Source organism: Betta splendens, chromosome 6, assembly GCF_900634795.4.
Source record: "Betta splendens chromosome 6, fBetSpl5.4, whole genome shotgun sequence".
NCBI classification, from domain to species: Eukaryota; Metazoa; Chordata; class Actinopteri; order Anabantiformes; family Osphronemidae; genus Betta; species Betta splendens.
The window spans coordinates 9,134,612-9,160,398 of NC_040886.2; the positions used below are offsets into that span (position 1 = coordinate 9,134,612).

The following is a 25,787-nucleotide window of genomic DNA, read 5'->3' on the forward strand; positions in this document are numbered from 1 at the left end:
TTTGGGGGCGGCTGAAGAACTAGGGAATGCATCACGCCAACGAGTTTCCCCATAAAGATCGCAAAGACGAGTGTGTGTGTGTGTGTGTGTGTGTGTGTGTGTGTGTGTGTGTGTGTGGTTGCCTCATTTGTGGAGATTGACGAATCATTAAGCCGCGTCTTGGTAACGGAGACTAATGTGGGATGAGGCAGACATAACAGACATAATGACACACACTCATCTAGAATGCCCGAGTTGCATGGAAAACGGAATGATATGGAGTTTCTTTGACAAGCTTTCATTCACATTCACAAGTGTACGGCAATTGGGGAAAAAAACATAAAGGAGCATCTCACTTGGAGAAAATGAGGATATTGTCTTGGAGAATGCTGCTCAAATATCATTATGGTTATGACAACATTAATCTCCCTCAAGAAGGGTTTCATGTTTCTAAGTATTCATCTAAATATACAGTAATATGGATTCTAAACAAATTCTTGTTGAGCAAAAGCCTGTTGACAAATAGACTGAATCTAAAGTAATAAACTCTCTCAGATATTGATTTGATACATGAGTAACATTCTGGAAAGGTCAGCTTTTTACATATTGATGTCACCTTGAATCCAGAATCATCCTGCTTCAGCTTCCTTCCTACTCATTCCGCTTCCTTTATTCTCCCTCCTTCCTGCTCTTCACCCTTTTTTGCTTCCTTGCCCACCGTTGCACCCACTGCCCCTCCAGCCTTTGTGGGAAAGTGCTCAAAAGCCCCATCCATCTATCAAAGACGCCATTAAAAAGAAATACAGACCCAAACTGCAGCGCTAACAGTGAAGCAATCAATCAATTTGTTTCTCGTTGCCATGGGTTACTGTCAATAGACCTGGAAGAAAAGTTGTATGAGCAACAACACAACGCTGTCGAGGAACTATTTATACATACATTATTAACACACCTCATAAACGCCTACGAGTTTTATGACTCTTTTAGGGTATTTTTCTAAGTTTACCTTCATCAAATTGTAACTGGCCTGATTTATGTTGGGACGTAGCTCGTACCACCAGTCTGCAGCACGCTGCCAGACAACAGGCAGTAAAAGACAAAACGCACGGACGCTGATATCATTTCACAGCAGCTGAAAGTGTTTAATATAAATGTGCCGAGCGGCAGTGAAGCGCGAACCATCACACGTCCACGTTTATGGATCCTTCCATGCGTTGCCCGGTTTACCACCCTGTTCATTTCCTGTAGCAGGTCCTGCTTATTGACGTGGATGTGACCACAGCTGTTAAGTCAACTAATAATTCACCTACAGACATTTATTTTTCAAAGGCTTTTCCTAAATAGCCCTGCTTGTGTAGTTCCTGCTGCCTTATCTACAGACATCCTGGGAATCAGAGCTCCAGATATTACTGCCGATATCACAGTACTTCCAAGGAAACACTGGGTGTCTCACTGGTGACGACTTCACTTTGCAGCCGACACTGACCTGTGCATTTTTGAGTGAGCGTTATTTTAATAAAGTAGCTGCTGGAATCGTCCTGTGGCTTTTTCACCGCCTCCACCTGGTCCCAAAAACAACTGATTTCCAGGGTTTAGGAAATGTACTGTATATATTGCTGCTGTCGTGTCGTCCCCACAATTTATACCCTTGCTTCTCATCAATAAGGCAAACGGTGTGCTGTGTTTCAGCGTCTCCTCCTGAACGACCAACACACAGAACAGGAGGCATAACGATGGAAACAGGTTTCACAGGCTCGATTTATGAGGTGCAGGTTTTTCAGATGCTATTTTATTACACCGGGGGAAAACTCTACTGGGAATCAAGGCATTATTAAATTTGTTAACGGAGTATTTGTCAGAAGACAGAACTAATATTATGAGGCTGATGTCTTTGTTGTTGTGATGAAGTCATTGCTCGGGGTCTCGGGAGATCTGCCATCCTGCAGGGCTCAGCAGACAGAGTGGGATGACTTTACAGCCGCGATACATCACTGGCCTGTTTCACTGCAGTGGACGAACTGAACTATTATTCTTGCGCTCATGCATTCACATAAATCCTCATGCACGCATACATGTGCGGATGTATTAAAAGCCTGATCAGGCGCTCCTTTGGGTTGTCGGATGTATGTATGTATGTATGTCTTATCACGAGCTGCTGCCTGTTCTCAGTCTCGGCTGCGATGTTTATGTTTCTGTTTCACATTTGCATGGTGATTTGGTCAAAAACACAGAAGTGAATTCCTGCTCGTTGCACATTTTTCGTTTTTTAGTGTTTTCGGGGCTCCAACCACAACAGCCGACCTGCCCTGTGTCTTTCCTCGGCTTTTCCTTTCCTGTAGGCACATGAGGACTCATGGTAATAATTTGCCTGCTGGAGCTGGTCCTGTGAGCCCATGTGGTTTCACTGGGATGGAGTGGGATTATTAATGGTTCTCTGTTGCCTGTGCAAAATAAATCTGATACTTCTATTATATTATACTCAGCGTCTGCTGAGTGAATATCTTGATTTCCAACATGATTTTCAAGTTTGATAATAGTCACAGCCAATGTTGTGTCTGTACAATGTAAACTGCATGTGTGAAGTTTACTATGTTTTAATCCTCTCTTAAATGTGAGGCTCCTGCAACCATTAGCACAATTTATTTACATTTCTCCATCTATAACATTTGTTCCACTCATCATTAGTGTAGTTAACAAATGTGGTTTAATTTAATTAACCTTAATTGTGGTCTACAGCGCGTCGACTAATTTCAGTTTGGCTCTCGGGCTCTATATGATCCAGGAGCTGATGTCATGTATGATTTTACAAATATATAAATCTCCGCCGTTCTCCAGCGCTGACGCGGAGGCATTTGATTAGCCGTGAAAGTCGGTTTACATTAGACCATTGTGTTTGGCCTGCAGGGGAAGCATGGCTTGGAGTTTGCCAGGAACCATTACCTGTTTAACTTCGCCTGGTCTTGGCAGTCGACGCTCTGTTTGTGTGGAGTGTACAGAAGTCCCTGTAATTTGATTGTGTATTTTCATATTAGTGATGGTCAGGAAACGCTTCGAGACCAAAGGAGTCAGATAGAGTGTTTCTGAGGAGCGTAGCACAGAAATGAATAGATTTATAACCTTCTCAATTCAAAAAAGACCTATCTGAGTAATGTTTATATTTTTAATTTCTCTATACTTACAATATGTTTATGATTTTATTAATTTATAGATGACCTTGCTGTTTCTCATCCTTCCTTTGGGTGCTAACACCCCCCCCTCACTCAGATATCTCCTGCCTCCCGCAGGCACAAACATTACGACCCACGCCTGACCCATTACGACTCAGTAGTAGCGCACTTGTATTTCGATATATTTCCCTGACATCATGTTTTTGGGTTATGACAAGTAGCAGTCCCTCTTCCCAGCAGAGCCGCAGTGCAACGCTAAGTGAAGTGAGGTCACCGCAGTAAAACAACGCAGAAAGTTTCCGAAGGTTGTAAAGCCCGGCTGCCGAGCGTTCGGAGCACCGGGGGAATGCGTCCGGGTAATTGGTGGGGTAATTTCTGTATCGGCGGCTGAGGTCAGACGTGGGCCTGCTGCTCCTACTGTCCACGGTCGCACACACAGGGCCCTGAATCTACCCTCTCTGCTGTCACCATAGACTGTCATCTAATTACTTTTTCCCCTGCCTCCGCAGCTCGCCAGCGTTTGGCCGCACTCGGCTCATGTGCAACCAGTCAGGTTTGTAATAGGTTTCTCCTATAGAGACGTTTCCTGGACATCTCGCCACCGGCTTCATTGACTTTCTCTTCCAGGCTGTGTCGAATGCTAACTTTTCTTTCCACTCATGGCGAATCAGCTGTACTCCACATCCAGATGCATCCATACATTCCTGCCTTATTGGAACCTGCTATCCTTGTAAGCGGGGGCTGGAGCCTGTCCCAGCTGTCTCTGCTTGACAGGCAGGATACACCAGGGTTTCCAGAGGGAACATCATGTGAGGCGACCGCCACTATTATATCCCATTAGGATGCATGGATATGGGGTGGATTTTCTCTGTGCCTTAGTTTTTGAAGCTAAATAGTTATATATCTATTTATACTTTGCCCCTAAGTCTCACCTTCCTGTGGCTGATAAATGGTCCTGATCTGTCATCACGTCTGGGCATCTTCGTTATCGCGGTCTCTTTCTGTTTACCTTCAGCGCTGGCGTCAGCCCCATTCCCCTTCATCCTGGCCCAGCGCGCTGGAGACGAGCTTTGTGGGTGGGAGGCGATTGCATGCGAGGCACACTCTCGGCCGCGTGCTGAGGGCTTTTCTCCCCTTTAAACCTCTGTAGCTTTTCTCTGCACACTCCATTTTTCTCTTTTTTTTCCCCCCTCTCAGTTCCTGCGGTAGGGGAAAAACTTACGGTGCAGTTTATTTGTTCTGGTTTAGTGTCAGTTCTCACATGTCCTTGGCAGATTTTCATACCTCCATGACAGTAGCCCAGATTGCGGGGGATTAGCATGATATCATGCTCCACATGTGTCCGTGGAGCCGATCACAGTCACGAGGGCAGAGAACACAGTGTGTTGTCACTGCTGTGACTCTCCAGCCTGTAGAGACTCATCTCTCACCTCTCCCTCACCTCATTTGTGTGTCTGTCCTGTTTACGCTCCTCCCAGCGGAGAAATCTCATCGACCTTGTAGAATGGGGCCTGGGGCTGATGACTCAAACTGGTGATTTGAGGGGAAATGAATGGGGGGGGGGGGGGGGGGGGGGGGGGGGGTTGGGAAGAGGTGGGGGTCAAGTGAAATGCGTAGTGAGAGCAGAGCTGTTTCCATACGACTGTTTCCACTAATCCTAAATTGCAGCCACTGAAAGACAGTGACCCCCCCCCCTCCGAACATATGTTCACGATTAATTTAGCCATTGTGAGAGGAGCCTGTTCTCACCAGGAGAGAAAGATGAGACAGGAAAAGAGTTGCCCCTTAACTGTCATATTATTTGCACAATGTTTATGTGTTTGTGGTCCCAAGTTTTTTGAAGGATGTGTTTTTGGTTTATTCCAATAATGATAAATTATAGCAATATTTAGTACGATTCTTGAGCGAAAGACAGTTATTGTCATTACACTTGTACTAGACCAATACCAACATTGTGTCATATGAATGACTATGATGAAATGGACATGGTTAAGTCATTCCTTTGTCTTTCCAGCCATGATTGGAAATCAAATATTCCTGTTCATGTGCACAAATATGCGCCGTTGCAAAATAAAGGAACAGGGATTAGAGACCTGGACGACACATTGGATCCAGTCAGTCGACTCTTTCTCCCCCATTCTCCAATTTACTCTTCACAGCATCTCCCCTCCTCTTATAAACGGGAGGATTTATGCCGCACGCTCTGCTCGCCTCGGTTTTTATGTCTCGTCTTACATTATCCGTTCAACTTCCCCGCTCCTCGTAGCGCTTTATATTGAACCACACGGCTTTTGCTGTGAGGAGGACAAAGTGCAGGGGACCCAGGGCGCGTTGACATGCAGCTTCTCCATTTGAAGTACGAGATGGATGTGGAGGGGGTAGAGGGATGCGAGCCCCATTCCAGTGTTTGGGAAACACATAAAACATATTACAGAAGGGCCATAAAAAGCCAACATTAGTGTCCAAATTCAAAACATGTCCCAGGTCTCAGCTGTCTTTCACAAGGGGATTTCTTGCCCCCCTTCTCCTCCTCTGCAGAGCTTTGGCAGAGACTAAGAATAAAACAGAAGAGTGTGTTTTTTTGTATAGTTTTATTTTTTGGAGGGTTATACATCGGGCACCGAAATGAAGGGAAACACAACAAGGTGGTGGATAAAAGGTTCTATGAGAACGCTGCCATCAGTTCACAAAACAAAGCCATTTTAGCTAAACTCAAACGCAGCTCTACAGGCATTTTCAGTTATATCTTCTAGTTTTCGTCTGTTATTCTCAGCATTGAAAAACTTTTTTTCTTCTTCTTTTGGAACTATTTCATCGTTTTACGAACACATTTTATAAAATATAAGAATGCGGGACATTCTCTTTGGAAAGACAGACGCTTTTCAAATCAGAATTTAATCCTTTGAATTGAACAAACAAAATTAAATTTGCCCAAATCGCATATTGTGGTTTGTGAATATTTTCCCCATTCTGCACAAGTATGACCTCAACCACGAGGTTTAATTTCCAGTAATTGTGCGAGGAACAAGTACTTTAACCTTTAGGATTATTAATTCATCTGATGGGTCAGTGAACTGGAATGCCCTGATATTTATTAATACGACAACTGTCTGGGATCCAGTGCTTTGGCTTGGATGAGTCATATAAACATATAAGTTCTAGGGAGGGATCCGATGCAGGCAGCTCAACAGGCATCCTTTGATGAAGCTGCATTTAAGCTTGGGTGCACTTCTGTCTGATTTGTTTAAAATGTTGCAATTATCTAGTTTTAGGACCACAAGATTAAACATCGGATTGAAGTTGAGCTGCAGAGATAAAACCCTGAAATGCTACTGTGTGATGAGATCAGGGCTCTGTCTCTGCAGCGTTGTCCTTCAGCTGGTGTCTGTATACAGATAAAATTGAGGTTGTTTGTTCACATAAATGGAAACAAGGTGGGTGAAGACTGTTGAATGATGCTTCATGTTAAATCTTTTTTGCCAGCGAAACGTCGAGCGTTCGGTGCGATCCAGTTCGCCTTAATTGCTTTCCTCATCACCGGCCCCGTGTTCATCGCGGGTTTGGTCCTGTGAAAGGCCCGTATACACACTGGACGTCCAGCAGAGCAGGGACCTTCACGTGGCAGTCCAAATACACAGCGGTATACTCAAACAACGTGGGCCTGCCAACTACAACACTCCTATTTATTTATGTATTTATCTGGATTTCCTGTGGACTTGTTGAGGTGTCGGGTGCTGCCGGCTGTGCTATCTGAGGCCCGCTTGACAAGACTTGGCTGGCTCCGACCAGGTTACACCGTTTTGCATTAAGGCTGGGGGTTTTATTTATCCCGAGGGTTCATAATGATGCTGCTGTCCCAGTTCCTCGGACCGCTCTGTTTGCTTGGTCTCCTCCCGCCCCGCGTTGGCAGGTTCCCTTTGGAGCTTTAGAGCGCCGCACAGACGGAGCTCCTCTCCTAGGGCAGACTCCAACGTCGGCAGTTGTGTGTCAGGTCTGTGCAGGACCTGTGTTTTTGGCATGTATGGTTCGGATTTTCCAGTTGCATTTCAGCAATATTAGAAAATTATTTCATCGGCACATTTGCACCTCTGGCTTTATTTTTTGTACCTTTTCATTTCATTTATGCTGGATGCTGGTGCCAGAGTAGACGTCCAATGCAGATGCAACAAAAACTGTGACCCGATGAATCTGTTGACCTCCAGCTCTTCCAGTCAAATAACCCTGGGGGTTCTTAAAATGACTCCTCACACTCAGTGTCCTGTGAGGAAGCTGGGCTTTTTGTAACTGTAGTTCTATATAGTTTGACCCAACTCTGTCTTTGCTTGTGTCAGAATTATCACGGCAGCCAGAGGTACAAACCTAACTCTTGGCACAAACATTGTATCAACACGTGTTTTATGGGAGGCCGGTCACTAAAAATGCCACAGGTCTGGAAATATCACACCTAAGTAAACACGCCATAATGAAATGTGGGGCAGCAATGACAGTCATGGAAACAAGGAAGAGGAAAATGTCCCAGTATGAAACACAGTCAGTGTAACAGTATATGACTAATATGAGGGGTATTTATTGCAGAGTAAGCCCACCTCTCCCCACTGTACGCTCCGCCGTGGTGGGATCTGGCTGACAGCGGCCTGCTGACGCTTTGCGGTATGTCACATCTTACGCTGATCTTCCGAACGCGTTTCTCTATTGACCTTGTGGATCACGTCAGCCAGACCTGTCAGTAGGGACCCATGCTGCGTCCTGTTGGGCCTCCGCTTTGAATGTCTCAACGAAATTCATGTTGATTGATTCTGGCAGGCATGTAGGCCTCATTTTGGCAGATGGTCCGAGTGGAGTGCTTAACAGATGTCAGCCGCTAAAAGTCGACTGTTTCATTTCCATAGGAATAAATAACGGGTTTTTTGGTAATCAAGAAGTTTGTAAACGGCCGACAACAACTTCAAGCCCATTTGTTTTTATTGAAAAGTGGACAACATTTATTGTGGGGAACGTCTTAGAAGCACAGTTGCCACTGATTATAACAACAGATATCCTGCTAAGGGAATTTTGCACAATTTATTATCTTTCACAAAGCCAAAGCAGACAGCAGCATGAAATACACAATTGCAACTGACTGGCAAACCTTTCAGCTGAATTTCAGCCAGACTCATCACACCTGCCACACCGACCTGGAATTACTGACAGTAGGTTGCCTTGAAATAATCTATCGTGGTTAGTTAACTCAGCTGAAGGTGTTAAATGCATAAAGACTGGGTTCGACTTCAGTCATTGACGCACAGCTGCATCTGTCCAGTTATTTAGCTCATATCAGTGTAGCTCCAATCCTGTTAAAATCAAAGTAAACAAATTCATCAGCTCAATTTGCAATTCACTTTAATTGTCAACATATTGAGGGATTAAGTCATTTGTGACTGCAGATTAGTTGCGTAGAAACATGCAGACTTTACTTTAATACTGTAAAAGGAAAACTAAAATATGAACTATTGGCATTTGTGTTTCTTCTGCTTTGTGAACGTATAAAGGAAGACGTAAAAAGAAACCAGCTAAATGTTAGATACATGCATTGTTGACTTGGCCTCAATAGCTCACAAGAACCTCATCCCACGTTTTTTGATTCCAGCTGACATTCCACCATTGATGTCTAATTGTAATTGTTATTAATCATAATTGCAATTGTAATCGCTAGCACATGCTGGCATTTTGTGATCATTAGCGCAAAGGAAAACAGCGCTAACTAAACAACTTGCAATTATACCTGGGCTTCTCCATCAAAATAGGGTCTTCAAGTAAATTACCATTTATTTGTCATGGTAGTAAAGCAGCAACAACAGATTTTTGTAATTGCATTTTCCCCCTCTCTGATTAATGCTGTATATGTGCTGCTGGAACTGTTTGATAAATAGAGCCGGTGTGGCCCGGTCGGCAGTAATCCCCAGCAGCAGGCAGACATTTTTGTGTCAGTTACAGTTTGGTTTATGTCTTTTCTCTGGGTGGCACCTTCATGTAGCAACCTGTGTTTTTACACAGCACCAGTTGCTGTAAGCTGTGAAAACACTGCAGCCACATCGCAGCGGTGAGTCTTATTCCTAGCATAAAAATTAATTGGAATCCGGATGATTCAGGTCTCTTCGCTGCGTTTTGGCCTTTTTTTAAATTAAATTTTTAAACGAGCAGGTTGGCCAGCTTTTTATTCATGAACTAAAATATTTATAGCAACAACAACTTCAGCGTGTAAAACTGTGTAAAACATGGATACTAATGCTCAAATCCTGGTTGTTTTGTATCACGATTGCCAAGGCACAAACAGGCGTAAGGAAAGAATTAAAGTGAAAAGAGAAGCTAACTGGCTGGTGTGGCGCTGGATACTGTACATAAGACCTCCTCACGTCTATAATTTGTGCAGTATTGGCATTTTGTAAAGTTAGAACAGTTTACGTAAGCAGGAACGAATCCCATATTGCCTTGTAAAGTTCCTTGTAAATGGCACCAGGACACAGGCAGCCTGTGCTATCACTTGTGTCAGCAAGGCCAAAAACAAAGAGAGTAGACCTGAGGGGATGCCAGCCTGCGATCCGCTGCTCAGGCTCATAGAAATGAGAAACATCTATGTTCTCAGGACATTTATCCCCACATTTCTGCGTGCCCAGAACACTTCACATGTGCGTGTGCACACATGGCCGAACAGTAGCTTGTTTGTGTTGCTGAATAATCCTTAATCAACAATCCAAACCCATGCATAGTCTCTCATTATCCCAGGGAGCATGCCAGCTTGGCAAACAGTGAACCCTGCCTGTCTGTTCTAAGCAGGACCCGACTCAGACGGCACGGAGGAGGCCTCGAATGCAGCGCAGGGGATCTGTAGTGCTGTATGTGTACGAGGCCTCGAGCAGCCACTGAGGGCGAAGCTGCAGGAGCGGGATGCACGCGGCTCCCGGAGTACACAAGAATGCAGATGTGCACATGTGGCCACACTGTCAACGCGAGCAGAAGTCGTAAAAGGAAAATAAACACAGCGGAACACATGGGCTGAGTCAGAGCCGCTAAGCCCAGCGCGCTCACACACTGCATGCATCGTTTGGATATAATAGTCAGGTATTGTGGCGGAGATGAGGATTGTAAAGAGGGATTATCAGTATCATTTGGTTGTTCAGGAGCTGCAGCTGAAGCCCTAAAGGCATGAATGAGGTCCTCGGGCGCCCTACGGTGCGTACACACAGCGGCAATGAGCAATACGCAAGTGCAGCTCTGCGTTATTGGGGTTTTCATTTTCAGGCCTTTCATCACTTCTCATCGCGCAATCCAGAGAGGGACTCCTAAGCTCGCATAGCTCAGCAGCCAAGGAGAGGTATTTCAGTGACAGTCAGTGCCTTGGTTCTGTCTGAGGTGTCACTCAAACGACGGTGTGGTGATTTTTTTTGCACATAAATGCACACACACACACACACACACACACATACACACACACACACACACACACACACACACACTAAATTACTTAGAGTGACACCCTTCACTGCCCACGACGTCCCGCCGCCCAGTGGGAGGAGCCGCCCGTGACAGTGACAGACGTGGCTTTTTAAAAATATTATTTCATATCAGGCCAGAGAGGTTAGAGAGAGACAGATGCCGTCGGACAGTGATGGATGAGCCTCTCTTAAAAGGCCATCGGGGAAATAATCGACAGCCCGGCGGGCCTGGAAAGCAGCAAGCTAAGCCGGGACAGTCCTCACTCCCACACTTCATCTCCACAACTGTCAGCTTGAAAAATGTCAGCAATTAGAAAGTATGGTAATGTAAAGGCGGTTTCCCCCGTTTGATGGTTGGATGTGCCGCGTCCTGAAGTAGCTGTGGCAGTCGAGGTGGTCAGAGGGGGCAGCGAGCAGGGGGGGGGTCAGGCTCAGGGCAGATGGCGTCAGGGCTGAGTCCAGAAAGGGGAGGCAGAGACTACTTAAGATATTTAATCTGCACGACCTCTGTCACAGGTACATCAGCTCATTAGGCTGTTCCTGTACTGTGAAAACAGACGGCGTAGCAGCATTGTTTTTATGTGTCCTGCTCTTTTGTGTATCATAAATTGGATCATTCACATGGTTGCACGCACAAAAGCTGATTGCGTAGAGGACATTTGCTTTAGTCTTTTTTATTTATAGAAAACAAAATAGGACATAATTCCTGGTTTGAAAGCTTCCAACCCTTCATGCGGCCCAGAAGGGCTCGTGTTCTGCTGCGGTGCATGCTTGTCTTTGCAGTAGAGGCAAACATCGCAGAGGTTGAGACGAGTCTGGGAGACAGCGGAGCGTCAGACGCGGCGTTTACTTACTTTTGAGGGCTTATTTGATTAAGGCATTTTGACTTAGTGCTTTGTCTGACGCCAGACCTGGGCCTTGTAATGTAGAATGAGTCAGAGAGTTGGAGTCAGAACCCGGAGAAGAAAGAGATGGTGCGAAAAGAAGGGAAGGATCACGAGGCTTCCTATTCAATCCCGTCAGACAGGAAAACCAGCGACTTCTGCTTTTTATTTACTCACACTTTTTTGGTCTAAGCTGCAATTTGCTTCAGTTCGTTTTCGTGAATAGAGAACGCAACGACGCGGCGGCTCTGCTTCTCATTTGCTCGTTACCTTCAGTACGAACTCAGCTCCGGTTCTGCTGATTGTGGAGAAATCCGACGGACGGCGGTGCGTCCCCCCCCGTTCGCTGATGAGACGACCCGCGAGGAAAAGTTCCGAATTCAGTAAACGGCGTGCTATTAAACGGTGACATCAGTGCGGTGAAGGCATAACTCACTGGTTCTGCAATCTGCAGCCCAGTCTGTTGATGGTTGTTGAGCGTTAAGGACAGACACACAGCAGCGCCGGCCCAGGGCCTGGAGCGCTCGCTGTTTGCTTTCCCCCGTTTAAAATCGCTCTGCTGAAAACTGTGCTGCACAAACTCCATTCGCTGCGTGCAAATAGCTTGGAATTATAATTAATATTGCGCGTGATTTGACTCACCCTGTGTCTCGAGTCCAGCACTGTGTGCGTCTGTGGGCGGGAGCGTGTCTTCTGCAGCGGTGCGACTCCTTGATCTGAACCCTGGCAGGTTTCACGGAGTGCTGCCATAAGTCATCGTGGAGGTTTTCATCACCATAACGTGAAAACCTCAGTTACCTTGGGCTTCGGGAACGACACCAGGCAGGAAGTAGCCTTTGAGGCATGAATCACCACGAGAATAGCTCTGTTTATCATCCTGGATATTCACAGAATAAATAGCACATCCATTTTTTTTTTTTTTTGTCGTCTCTAAGGATTATTTAGATTTGCGGTGTGGGCTCGGAGGAGGAAACAGGAAGAGCGCGAGGTTTGGGATGAACACTGTGGTGTCCTGTTCCTGCCAGCCGCCTCCACCGCGGCCATGTCTGCCTCTGTCCCTCTGCCCAGAGGAGCTGCGTTACAGCGAGCTCCGAGCGGACGATCTGCGCATCGGACGTGGGACGAGGTGGGAGCAGTGGGGAAAAACATGGGGCGGGGGTGGGGGGGGGGGGGGGGGGGGGGGGGGGGGGGGGGTCATTTTTCCTTCAGCTCCATTTTTCTCCAGCACCACAGCTGATTGCTACCACATTGATGAGGGTTAGTCTGGGGCTGCTCGCTGTCCTTCCGCCACCGCAGCATCATTGTCATCAGCGCCATCGCTCCCCGCTCCCCTCGGGTCCTAATCCGCCCTTTTCACCAGAGGCTTGGAAAAGTCCTCCGGCAGTGTCTTTTATTGATCTGCCTATGTGTCCACAAAGCCAGCGGTTGATTCTGGAGGAATGCAGCTAATATTCTTTTGGAGAAATCCACAGAGCGCGCTTTGTTGCACGCCGGAGCGAGCTTTCCGTCGCACCCGGGCCTTTGTCTGCGCCGTCCCAGCGGCCCAGTCCGTCGGAAACCTCCGACAACACGCTGGACTCCTTTTTCCAGCCGCTGTGTCTGCGCTTCGTAAGAGCAACAACGTTGCGCTCACGTCTCCTGCAATTTAATCCAGAAATTGGAAGCTGTAAAAGTTAATGTGTGAGTCCAGCTTTATGATGGAACTAATTTTTAAAGTGTGCAGTAAGCCAAACCAGATTCAGCGTCGCCCTCGGCGCGCTTAATGTGCCTTTTGTTTCCCTGTGGCGAACCCGCGTGCTCCTTTTTTTTTTTTTTTTTTTTTGCTCCTTGTATCGCAGACACAATTCTGCTTATACGTAAACAATGCTAAAATACTGTAGCGTTCCCGTGACAGCTACATGTAAACACGTAGCTTGTGACTCGCCTCCATGTCCCGCCCTCGCGCACCGTTCCCAGCAGCACCTCTGTGAGCGAGGCCGGGTTTCTATCAGGAGCTGGGACTTGTGTACAGATATATACCATTCTCCTATGTGACGTTTATGAGACATTTTACTGCAACAACAATCAGGGAACATTGTTAGCACCCAATTAACACCGCGGAAGCGCTTGGACCCGCTTGTTTTTGCTCACTACGCACACTCTCACGCTAGTCGCCATTCTCTCATTCTTCCAATGCGATTCTAAGAACATATGTATTTTTGATGGAAGGACAACGCGAAAACAGCATTTCCTCAACTAAACGAAAACACGTCTAATGTTTATGGACCGCGGTTAAGGAACAAGTCGTAATTCCTTTGGCCCCGCGGCCCCGCGGTGCCACCGGCCACTTTATTACAGCCGAGGCCCCGTTCGCTGTTATTAAAAACAATGGCGGTGATGAATAGCGCAGTGAGAACAGTGGTGAGCTCAGTGACTGTTCTACTGTACATACGCTCTTGTTTGCCAGAACTTGTGTAATATTGATCTAATGAAAACTGCTATTTTATAGAGCAGGACCTGAACTCCAGACTGAAGACCTGCCATGAGTCTCGCCAGCACCGGGAGTGATATTTCTTTGATACAACAGCGAAAGCACGGCCCTCGTCCTCCAATATTTCTTTGCGGTTCTGAATGCAAAGCCTGTCGTAATGCTTCTGGGCCGCCATCCAACTCATGTTAGCGCTAGAAAGGCACCGTAGTGCTGCGGTGGAGATTTCAAATTAAAATAGCGGGTGGTGGGATTCTCCAGCCGCCGCATTTGTTCTCCTACAAAAACACAGGGATCTATCTTTGTTGTCGGGCTCCCATTCTGAGTTATTATTAAAAACGAGCAACTCTGGTCGCTAGATTTTTATGGGGCATTGAGGGAAGGAAATTATGATGAAAGTGGGTCTGGGGCCTGGCCGCAGATTGGACAGTTCATTAAGTGGACAAGTCCGGTGAATGCCTTGAAATGGATTGCTGTAAGGAGGCATTTCCTGCTCACAGTGAGTGATATGTTGACTCTAAAGGGCCTGACAGGGTCCTGCACTCTGAAGCCCACAGTTATCTTGCTGTCTAACGGCGTTCCCTGTTCTCAACAGGCTTGATTAGCTGCCAGTTCGAACCACACTCCGCTTCAATTTATAGATGTCATCAGGAATCACAGGTCTATTCCCACATTAATTTCTAAATCCCCTCCGGCACCGACTCAGGGTTTTTACTCCTCTTTTATTCCTCTAGGGGCAGGTTTTAGCTTCCACTCTGTTCCTTCTCGGATGTCTTGTGTTTTCTTCTGGTTGATCTGTTTTTTTCACATTCTCTCCAACGTCTTCCTCATGCTCTGGTGAATATTGATTGAGCAGCATCGGGCCCCTCTTTTTTTTCGGCTTGGGGACCTTTTCATTGTCAACAGAGTGACTGAGTGGTTCTCACCCGACTGACACATTTTGCCTGAGCGATGTTCGTGTGCATTATTGGAGGATTGTGTGAGAACACATCGTCCTGTATCCTGGCCTCGCCCTGGATACAGGAGTGTGTTCTTTGGGGCTGCCTGAGCAAACGTGATTGATGACCTGTGTACGATGGTGAAAGTCCTTTAAATTAAGACAAAATGGAGAATGTATGACTTCATCAGACCCGCTCGGCTCAATGTGAGGTTAATGAAATGTGGCAAAGTCCTCTTCGGCTCAGCTCAGACCGTGCAATTCATTCCACGATAGGATCGTAGCTCGACCATGTCGTCGCACTCTGTATTATAAGCACTGAAAACGACACCGGGTGATTTATTATAACCGAGCTCATTGTTAAAACATTAAGAAATATGGAAGTGTATGCAGCAACTACTACTGCTACTACAGTATAATTAGCAGATTAATGGAGCTTTTCAGTTTCTGACTTGTCAATGAAAACAAGAAATTCATAACTTTTACAATTCTGCTCTACTCAACAAAAGGCCTAATTAGGACTGTTTTCTATATTCCTCCACTTTTGCCTGTGATTGTCTATTTTTAATTTCTACTTTGTGCACCTTCATTAGGTCCCTTGTTAAATGTTGAGAAGAGGGAGCTGCCGTGATTTGGCCTGAACCTAAACGCTGTCACACAGAGACACATTCCACCCAAGCGACAATGTTTGTGGCACTGCTTCAACTGGTGTTTCTCATTATGAGTGGAACCATTTTGATGCTAAAGGCCCGTCACAGTTCCACAGAGGCGAGACCTCCAAATGTCTTTGGGTCCCACGAGGCACAGTAGTGACATGACCTTATTTTGGTGGAGTGTAAGTGTTGCAGTAAAAAGCTCTTTGCACCACATGACGTTATATCGTAATACGGAGCCTTCGCTGCTCTTTACTGTTTGACTTTGAACTCTGAGGAGAAACTGAGGGCGATAAATGGCATTGGGCTTTTTCCGTTGTTTACATGTAAAAGGAACAGGTCGTCTCTGTAAGAACTGTTCCTAGGAAAACTATCGGATGGCGTTGAGTATTGAAACGTGTCAATCTTGACGCCAGATCGATGACAGCACCGCCTCAGGAGCTCGGGGCGAGAGGCCTCTGCTGTTTTTCTATCCGCTCAGCTGCTCGCAGTCAGTTTTCCAATCCCCCATTTGTTACGGGGAAGAATAACAGCACGTTCTGTGTCCTCAGGGTCGGAACTGAGAGCCAGACCAGCGCTGGTCACCAACCCCGGTAGTTTCCTGTTGTAGTATTTGCACATATTACCGCAGTATGTATGACATAGCAATGATGTGGCCGTGGCGGACTCAGACTCTGTGGTTATCTCCACATTATCTTGATCTTGGAATTCAGAGGCCTTTTTTTCTGGCATTATTCTCATGCTTTAGTGGTGGAAATCCTTTCCTCATCTCTACAGGCAATACTTCATTAGGTTACACATACACGTACTTGTTAAAGATAATAAACTTTTAGTTTATTCCCTCACATTCATATGAGTAGTTGATGTGTTATGCTCGCCTTTTGAACTGAAGGAAACCCTCCAGATGTTGCACATACACCAATTTTGCACATTCGTGTGTGTGTGTGTGTGCTTTCTCAGGTGTCTAATAACGTGGTAATGATCCTCTCCCCTCCCTTATGGAAGCAGCTATGCAGCCGTTCAGGTGTGTGTAACGCCGCCCTCCCACCTGCTCCGAGCCTGCCGGGACAGGGTCTGGTGGAACGCACAGGAAGCCCGTTCAACCCCAGGGGTCCTCGTTGCATATTCAGGTCTTCCGGAACCGCCTCGGGTCGGCACAGTGCTGCATTTGATCGTCAGCTCGCTGTCACCGCTGGCCCCGGCTCAAACGGCTCCCTCGAGGTGAGCCGTCGGTGCCGCGGTTTATTTGGAGCGCTCGCGAGGGCGCATTTGCATTTTGTGTGAGAGTGCTCAGTATTAATGCTCACGCTGGAAGAGTGAGGCCAGTGTGATGTTCCTAGAGAGAGGTTGGAGGGCACCGACTTCACGCGTCACTGTTGAATGTACGCAGCGGTGTCACACATCTGTGGCTTTAAACGGCCTCTGTGTGTTATAATGTTTGTAATTCCACAGCTTATCAATGACAGCCTCACTGCTCCTCAGGACTTTAGGAGCTGAACAGCCTTAAAGGTTGTTTATATGGTGGCATCGCTGATCACACGTGTGCGTTTGTGGCACAGTTTGTGGTGTTTCTCTGCAGCCTGAGCTGTGGACAGATGGATCAGCTCTTGGGGAACTGTGTCAAATCCGAGAGGAATCTGTGATAAGTGTCTCTGAGAAACTACCGGTGAGTCACAGATGGTCCCTGCTCCATTCAGACATTACTGTACACTCTATTGCAAAATCTCTGTATGACACCGGCCACAATGAGGAGACAGTATATGTCCAGAGGGTGTGAAAACATTTCTGTTATCACTATGGAAAACTCTCCCAGCTGCCATCTGCAAGGGGAAATATTATGAGTCTGTCTGCCGGCAAGTGTGTGTTACTCTCGGACAATCCTGCTATGTTTATTTTCTGAAACAGTAGACCTTTAGCTTCCACATCACACAGACCTGGATTCTTTTGGCCACAGCACCGACCTCACTACTGTTTCCGGATGAGTATGGGTGTGTGTGTGTGTGTGTGTGTGTGTGTGTGTGTGTGTGTGTGTGTGTGTGTGTGTGTATAAAGCAGAGGCGAATGACTTCTGGGATTAGCTGGGGATCAGAAGATGATGAATATAATGACAACAACATGGAAAGTCTAATGTTAAAACCACAAAATTGACAAGATGGCTGTTGTTTGTTTAGTCTAAACCAGTGGAGTCACTGTATATGCTTCACTTTCTGTCCTTGCAGGCAACAGATTGGACCCATAAAGAAGTCATAAGTATGTAAGGTCTAATGGCAGACAGAAGGAACGTGGTTATGGATATGCGCAGTAATTGTTAAATGATGAGTTTGTGGAAAACGGGGAACAAATGGTGGTAAATCAGAAAGTCCAAAATACCTCCCTTGGTTCCTTCTCCTTTGTTGATATGGGGCCTTGTGGTGCAGGGTGGCGTCAGCTCCTTCGGGACAGTTTGGGCGATCCCATCAGGACAAAGTGACACTGGAGACTTCCCCTCGCACACATGGAAAGCATTGGGTCACACTCACAGGGACGCACACGTAAAAACAGAGAGAAAGGTAAACAAATCCTGCAGATGACGGCCCGCCCCTCCTCTCAGGTTTCCAGAACAAAGTTTCCAAAGCAGCATTTTCATCTCAGCCTTTTCCTCTGCACGGCTTCTTCGCCGCTTGGAAAGCTGTCACATTTTTCCAATAAACCTGAGGATTCCTGCACTGACTTTCCGTCAAAGAGAGATTTTTTTAAGCTGATTTTTTTTTTTTTCTAGCTCGGCCTTTTGGCTTCTGCAACATAAAATTCTCCGATAATTATCTTCAGGAGCTGCACGGCGTCCTAAACACACTTCCTCTGGCTCTGAACCCACAGCTACAGCGATAACCATCACATTCATGCTTGTGGCAAATGACTGTTAATTATTATTACTGCACCAGAATATACAGTATGCCTGAACCTTGGCATCATTGAATACACATTAAATCCTGTTTACACTATAAAGCACCTGACATTAAGAACACTTTGCCTGAAAATAAAGTTACATCCCGGCGAATAACAGCGGACCCGCTGTGATTTAATGCGTTTGGAGGCCCGCGCCCTGGTGATGCTGTAAATCCCGAACCTTTATGTGCTGAAAGCGCCGCTCATGGGAGGGCATAGCACGCAGATGGATGGTGGTCAGCCGGGGCTCCCGGGCAGAAAACGCCGGTCCCTCCTGTGGGAAGCAGTGAGTGCTACAGACGAGCGGGGCCTTTGAAGGGAGAGGGCGCGACCTCGCTGTGTAAGCTGTAGGGCAACGCGTGACAGATGCCATTTAAAGCGCTGCAGTGGGCGGAGGCGCCGAGAACAACACGGGCCATCGCAGCACGTTATTCGTCAAGCGTGCACTCGCGGCGCCTCCTCTCCTCGAGCTGCCGTTTTGGGAAAAAAAGAGTCTAATTGCTGGCTTTCGCTCTGCCTATACGTCGTATATCATGTGGCAGCGCCGAAGGCCCAGAGAACCGGGTCGCCGCCCCGCAAAAAAGCGATGAAGGCTGACACTCGGCGGGTGTGCTGCTCTTTTCTTCTGGAGCTCAAGCTCACGCTTCTGCTCTTGATTTCCTTTTAATATGATTCCGTCAAGCGCCCAGTTGAAGGAGTCTGCAGCCGGCGCGCTGGCAGCTCGGCCCGGCCCAGTACTCGCTCCTGCCTCCTCGTCGGCGTTCCGCCGGACCCCGGAGCGAGCGCCCATCCCCGCGGCCACCGCCAGCATCCCTGACGGTGGCCATGTGTCCCGAAGTGCACTCTGCAGCTGCATGTTCACAGGCGCTCGCATTTGCCGTCTACACACACTTCGTCACTTTGGAGCCAGAAACGGGAGAAATTGCCCTAAAGCATTCGAAGAGTGGGAGTTTATAGGCTTAGCTGCACATACGCTTTCACTTATCTTGATGAAAAATGATGCCTCTGACAGACACCGGCACCTGAAACGCTGCATTACTGTCACTGCTATTTGAAAGTAAAGAAATCTGAAATGCAGATTAGGCACAGAGGATGCTGCTGGTGTGGCAGCAGTTAGCTCGTCTCCCTCCACGGCTTGAGGGGTTGCGGTTTGAGCCCCGGCCGGCCAGCGGGGCTCCTCTGTGTGGAGTTTGCATGCTTTTCCTGTGCCTGCTCCCACATGCATAGATCTGACGTGCCGTCTGCAAGTCTCCATGCTGTACGTCGGCCTGGGAACTGACTGGCAGCCGGTCACCCCCACCTCTCATTCATGATAAGCCATTTGCAGCGCAGATGCTCCATGTTGTTGCTTTATCATGGAGGAACTCTGAAGCCCATGGCCTCTACTTCTGCTGATTTCTATAATTGTGCTAATTTGCTTTTATAAATCAGTGAGGCTTGTTTGAAAAATAATATTTTATGCATGTTATATTAAAATGTCCTTGCAAAGTATTAGCGTTATACCAAGCCCTTGTGTCTCTTGTGTCTCCAACAATGGGATCGCACCAGAAAAGGAAGAGGTGTTTGAATCCTAACTGCTTTCTTAGAAAGAGACAGGTCGCCTCAATTAACTGTTTAGCCCAATTGCCCAATCATTTACTTGGCTGCCAGTATTAGCGCCGGGCGTTTGTGTGTCTTTCCCCTTGTCCTTGGCCGGTCCAGCCATATTATGTCCATATGTTGTAGATTAGATCCTTGGAGTAGGAGTTGGGAGGACTTAAAGAGTTTGACACCAGAGGAACCTTTACCTGACTTTAACAGCCTATTTTACATGCCTGCCTTTAGAAATGCTTTGTTTAATCTATTGTAATTGCCTTTTAACATTGGCTGCCAAGTGTGAGAGGAGGCTCTGGGGCCCGTGGACCTAGAGCTGCTGACTGGGAGGCTGCTGCAGAGCTTGGTGGCTGTGCTGCTCAGTGGAAACAATGCAGCCACAGATAATGTGTTAATGTGAGTTGTGTGAATACAATTATCCTTCATCACTTGGTGTTGAGTCGAGTACATTACACCGATGGTGAAGACAGAGCATCAGTGCTGCTTTTACTTTGTATACATTACGTTTACATCATACTTTAATAATGCTAAAGCAAGTATTATTTCAGTATTTTAATAGTGTTTTTACTGTTACAGAAAATCTTAAAGGACAACTTTTTTACCATGTTTAAGTTTTTATGTTTTCTCAGGTTTAGGTAAGACTTTTGATGCTGTTTTTTTATGCACATACACACATTCCCTGTGTCAAAATTCATGTTCATTCAGTCAAATCCTCCTTTTTTATTTATCCTTTCTCCTTTTATTAAATTCACTTCAGTGTCTGGCAATTAGCACCTCTTAATGTCAGCACGGTTTTATCTCCTAGGAAAAAGCTAGATCCAGGACTCTGAGCTCAGGACTGTGTGGGAGCCGAAGCGCTTGGAAAATGACACGGAGTGCCACAAAAAACAGAGAAAATCAATTGGTAATACAGACGTCCTTGTTTTCCTTCTCATGCGCCTCCTCCGTTCTTTTATTTCTCTTTTACACCGTTGCTTTCATGCTATTTCATTTCTGAGCCTGTTTCTGGCAGCGGCTTTCTTTCTGACTGGAACAGATGTTGTGCTTGGATTCTGGTGGCATTTGTTCTGGTGTGACTGCAACACTGGGTTCTGAATACATTCAGTGGTTGCGGTAAAAGTGATGGTTTCTCCGCTTGTGATTAGGACAGAGGTAATGCCCAGCCCACCCAGCCCGTCTGCTTCTATCTGAGCAGCGAACCGGGTTCGGACTTTGGATGACACCGTACATGTATGTGTGGGTGTCCGTGTCTGAGTAAAATCCTACTGACCAAAATCACAGTATACAGCATTAGGAGGTCATGCTTCTGATCGTCATCCGATCCAGGCTGCATTAATCTCATATGTTCACCTTCAAAGGATAAAAAAAACCCAAGCGATGCAACAGTAAGAAGAAAGAAAGAGCAGAGAATAATCCTTACTGATAAATAGCACCCGTCACACAGCACACCTGATGGCTCCCAACAGACAGACACTAGTCATACTCCTCATGTAAGAGAAATATTTACCTATTATGTTTTTATTAGTATAGTCATCTGGTGTATGGATCTGAGGGTTCATAGGAAGAGGCTGACAAGTTAGAAAAAAATACTTATTTGCTTTTTTCCCTGCGACTCAGGTGAGACGACTGATGTTATTAAGACAAATGTGAGGCCTGAGCGAGCAGCCATTCGAGGAGGAGCAGCTTTCCCGGCTCGGTCCAGACGTAATAAAACCTCCCTACCTACACCTCTAAAGCTCACCATTAGTATGTCCATTCAATAAATGAAGTGTAAAACAGTAATGTGCCATTTTACGTGGGTCATTTGCTGCTACCGCTCCTCGGGTATAAGTGCAACCAGCGGAGACTTCAGGAAGTCACTAATCCTGGCCAAGAAATAGTCTGGCACATGTAGCAGCACTCAGAATGCTTAAAAGCCATATTGTGCTCTCTGAATGTAATACCTGCTTAGTTTTGTCTACGTTGCATCCAACTCTACTGGTCGATATATAACTATTTCCAAATTACTGTTTTATAATGCACATTAGCAGCCAGTTTAGAAAATATTGTTATAAATGTTTCATTTATGAGCCAAGAGCATGTAAATCATTTACTTACATGGTCTTTTCAGCCATAACAATATGTCTGAAAAGACATATTGTGTTCATGTAATGTAATATAAATATTACACAACATATAACCTTAGATCTAGTGTAAAGAAGAGGAGCATGTTTGGGAATGAGAGTATAATAAACAAAGGCCACAGAGGTAAAATGTTTGTTTATACTCTATCATTCATTATGTAATCCACAGATTGTGTTTTTCTTCTTTTGTTATTGTATTCGGATTATCAGCCTGTCCATGACTGTGTATACCATAACCTCCAGCATATTTGTACTCTGATACACCACAGACTATAAACAGGCCACAGTTGCTGTTTACACAGATGATTATTGGCCCGTTTTCCGTTAAACTTTGACGGACTCGAAATCAAACAAGCCATTCGGCTTTGATATTCAAATGGTGCTTTACAGCAGATGCAGCTGTTTAGAGTCCTGCCGGATGGCCGGTGTGTTGGGTGATCGAGCGAGGTTAAAGGGCCCAGAGTTTAGACTGAGCATGAGATCCTCCAAAGTCCCTAGATGTAACTCATTAGCAGCAGATAAGGCTGATAGCCATCTGTAGCCACGCTCACTTAGCTCAGCCAACTAACGCTGATCTGCTGCCAAAGTACACGGATGATACATTCCTGAATGTGTTCGGTGGAGAGCAAGAGCGAGAGCGACAGAGAGAGAGAGAGAGAGAGAGAGAGAGACACTTGAGGGATGATATTATGGATATATATAGTTTTACTCAGCTGCTTCATGGTCTAAAAACAAATTTTACTACGTTTACTGTACACTGGTCTTTCTGCTTACAGGTCAAAACAGATTCATGCTACCGATGTGTGACCACAGGCGGACAAAAACGTCATCCCCCAAACCTGACCTTTCACAGGGAGGAGAGCGTGAGCTGTGCACGGCACGGAGACGGGAGCGATAGCTTTTTAATGTAATGGCTTGTAATGGAGCTACCAATGAGTAACTAATGACTCATTGTGGTCTATGAATGGTCTGTGAAAACACCCCTGAGATCGCTGGAGGTGACACACACTATACTTGGTGCATTACAAGAGCAAAAATGCAGGTTGTTTGTAATGGATCATTACTGCAGTAATGCCACCAGATAATGGAACAGCTATCATCACTCGCAACACCTGTAGACAGACAGACAGACAGATACGCATACACACACACACACACACACACACACACACACACACACACACACACACACACACACACACACACACACACTTACATCTTGAAGTAATTGGCCCGTTTTAGTGAAGCCACTGGATAATGGCCTGTGCTGCCACCAGGGGAAGCCACTTGCTATGAGTCTGCTCTCTGCTGGACAGATCCGCTAAACGTGTGCAGGGCTAACAGCGGCTTTATCTCCTCTCTCCCTTTTTCCTCCTTTTTTTATTTTCTAAATATAGCCAGACGCATTTATAAATGTCAGCGTGGCCCTTTATCTTACCAACGGGCCTGGAACAAGTCAGAGAAAGACAAAGTCAAGGCCTTTTTCTCTTCCCATGTCAGTTATGGATTCCTGGAACTACACTGAAAGTGTTTTTTCTTCAGGGGGAACATTATTTTGAGGAGTCCTATGATGATGTTGATTTTAAATGACAAAATGAACTATCGCCCCCCGTAAATTGTAATCCAGACATACATGATATATTATCCGACATCTGCTCTGCAAGTTTTGTTTTCTATTGCATAAAATGCTGTGCGTCTAATTTCATGTGATATTTAGTGGTGCAGAGATTACTCCAACTCCATCGCGTTCTCGACCCCCCTCTGGGCTGAATGTCTCTTCTGCAGATTGTTGAAGTGGTATTAGTAATATAATACTGGAATAAAAGCACAGTGACTGTTTTTGATAGACTGTTTTTGAAAAAAAAAGGGTTTTGCTGCAGCTGCTTTAGACAAAAACATATTCAACTGTAAAAACCTTCAACTCAGTCGTTCAAGAGCAAGGAAGCGAAGTCTGGGGGAGGATCACGATTTATACAGTTGTGTTGGAAAATTCTGCTCCATTGCATTAATAAGTTGATAAACTCTGGTAACAAGTCATCAGCTTACTCCTGGTTATTTTATTGTTCTGGCACTATAAACTCGAAAACCTGGAGTATATTGACATGGAGGAGAATCAAAAATGAGGAGAATGGTGGGAAAAAGGCTATTGTTGAACGAGCCACCGCTTTCAACTGTCCCCCCTCGACTCTGGGCCGCAGCGATGTTTCCAGCTGAGGCCATTACTGTATAATCTGAAGGCGTTTTACATTCACATTAAACAATACAAGTTGGAACCGTTTTTTATTAATGGCCTTAGTTGGCAGAGGGGCAGCGAACAGCTGGAAGGTTTTAAAAACGGGCATTTAACAAAACACAGTCTCATACACTTTCCTGATTCTCTCCAAGGCTTCCAGGAGTCTGCTGTTAAAAATGTGCTGGGATGTCAGGATGTCAGTGTTTTGTTACAAAATCCACTGGAAACAATTGCTATCCCTAATTACAAGCAGTTTAATATCGATTATTATTATTATTATTTTTAGTGTAGACCAGTGCATTGGACACAAGCGTGATGATTCTTCTCATGCAGAGCTTTGATTCAAAGGTGTCGCTTTCTGCAGGATTTACCCCCGTGATGCACGAGCTTCGCATCCTGCATCTGCAAGCTGTTTAACCCGCTTCACTGACGGCGCCGCCAGTAAATGTACACTTCATTCTACACATTATAGGCTTTTCTCAGGGCCAAAAAAGTATAAGGGCCCAACAGCACCACGCGCCGCGGGGGAGCAGGTTTATAAGGGTTAATTTTGTCTGCTAATGGCCCCATGTGATGCAGATTATGTGGAGGAAGTGGTGTTTCTGGGCAGAAGACCACCGGTGGTAGACCACCACCCAGGATGACACTGCTTTAATTCCCTCTGCGCGATGGGGCTTTATTCACCACTCGCTTCACACAATAGCGACGAGGTCCTGGTGGTAAATTTCCATTTTATGATTTCATCAATACAGACACACTCTCCTGGCAAATTAACTGTCCTGCAGGGTTGTGTCATCGCTGCCTTGGCTGATATTACTTTTAAATGACTTGTTATTATGGGACTAAGGACCGTTCCCCGGTCCTCCACCCAATCCTTTCGCTGTCTGCTCTACTCTATCTGCAACAATTCGCCGCGCTGGCCCAGTGCTTCAAGTTGTCATTATTTAAAAATTACAATAAATGAGAAAGCTCCAGAACTTAATTAACTAGGAATAGTTGAAATTCACATCAGGCCTCCACAGACGCGACACAGTAAAGATTTTGGAACATTTTTCTATCAAACAATGATGAAAAAAACTGCAAACCCACTGGAGCTTTAGAGGTAAAAGAGTTCTTGCTGGATTTTAGGCAAAAAACATATTGATCCACCCACAGCCTTATGTTAAAGTTTGTATCAATACTTGATGTTTAGGATGTTTAAGACAAAACCAGGACGCCCCAAGACACTTTACAGTAACAGTTACATAAGCATCTATTCATATATTCACCAAAAGAAGAAACTCATCTCCATCAGACTCAGTGAATCCCTCACAACATTAATGTCATGCTCACATCATTCATCACTGGCGTCTGT

At 45.8% G+C, this 25,787-nt stretch overlaps 1 non-coding gene across 1 annotated transcript in view; it reads left to right on the top strand.

Annotated features, from left to right (window-relative positions):
- Positions 1-25,488, top strand: part of LOC114857097 (uncharacterized) — a 57,610-nt gene extending 32,122 nt beyond the window's left edge. The window contains exon 4 of the transcript XR_008695012.1: positions 22,977-25,488. This is a non-coding gene — a transcript (uncharacterized LOC114857097). The remainder of the gene's footprint in view (positions 1-22,976) is intronic.
- The last annotated feature ends 299 nt before the right edge of the window (positions 25,489-25,787 follow it).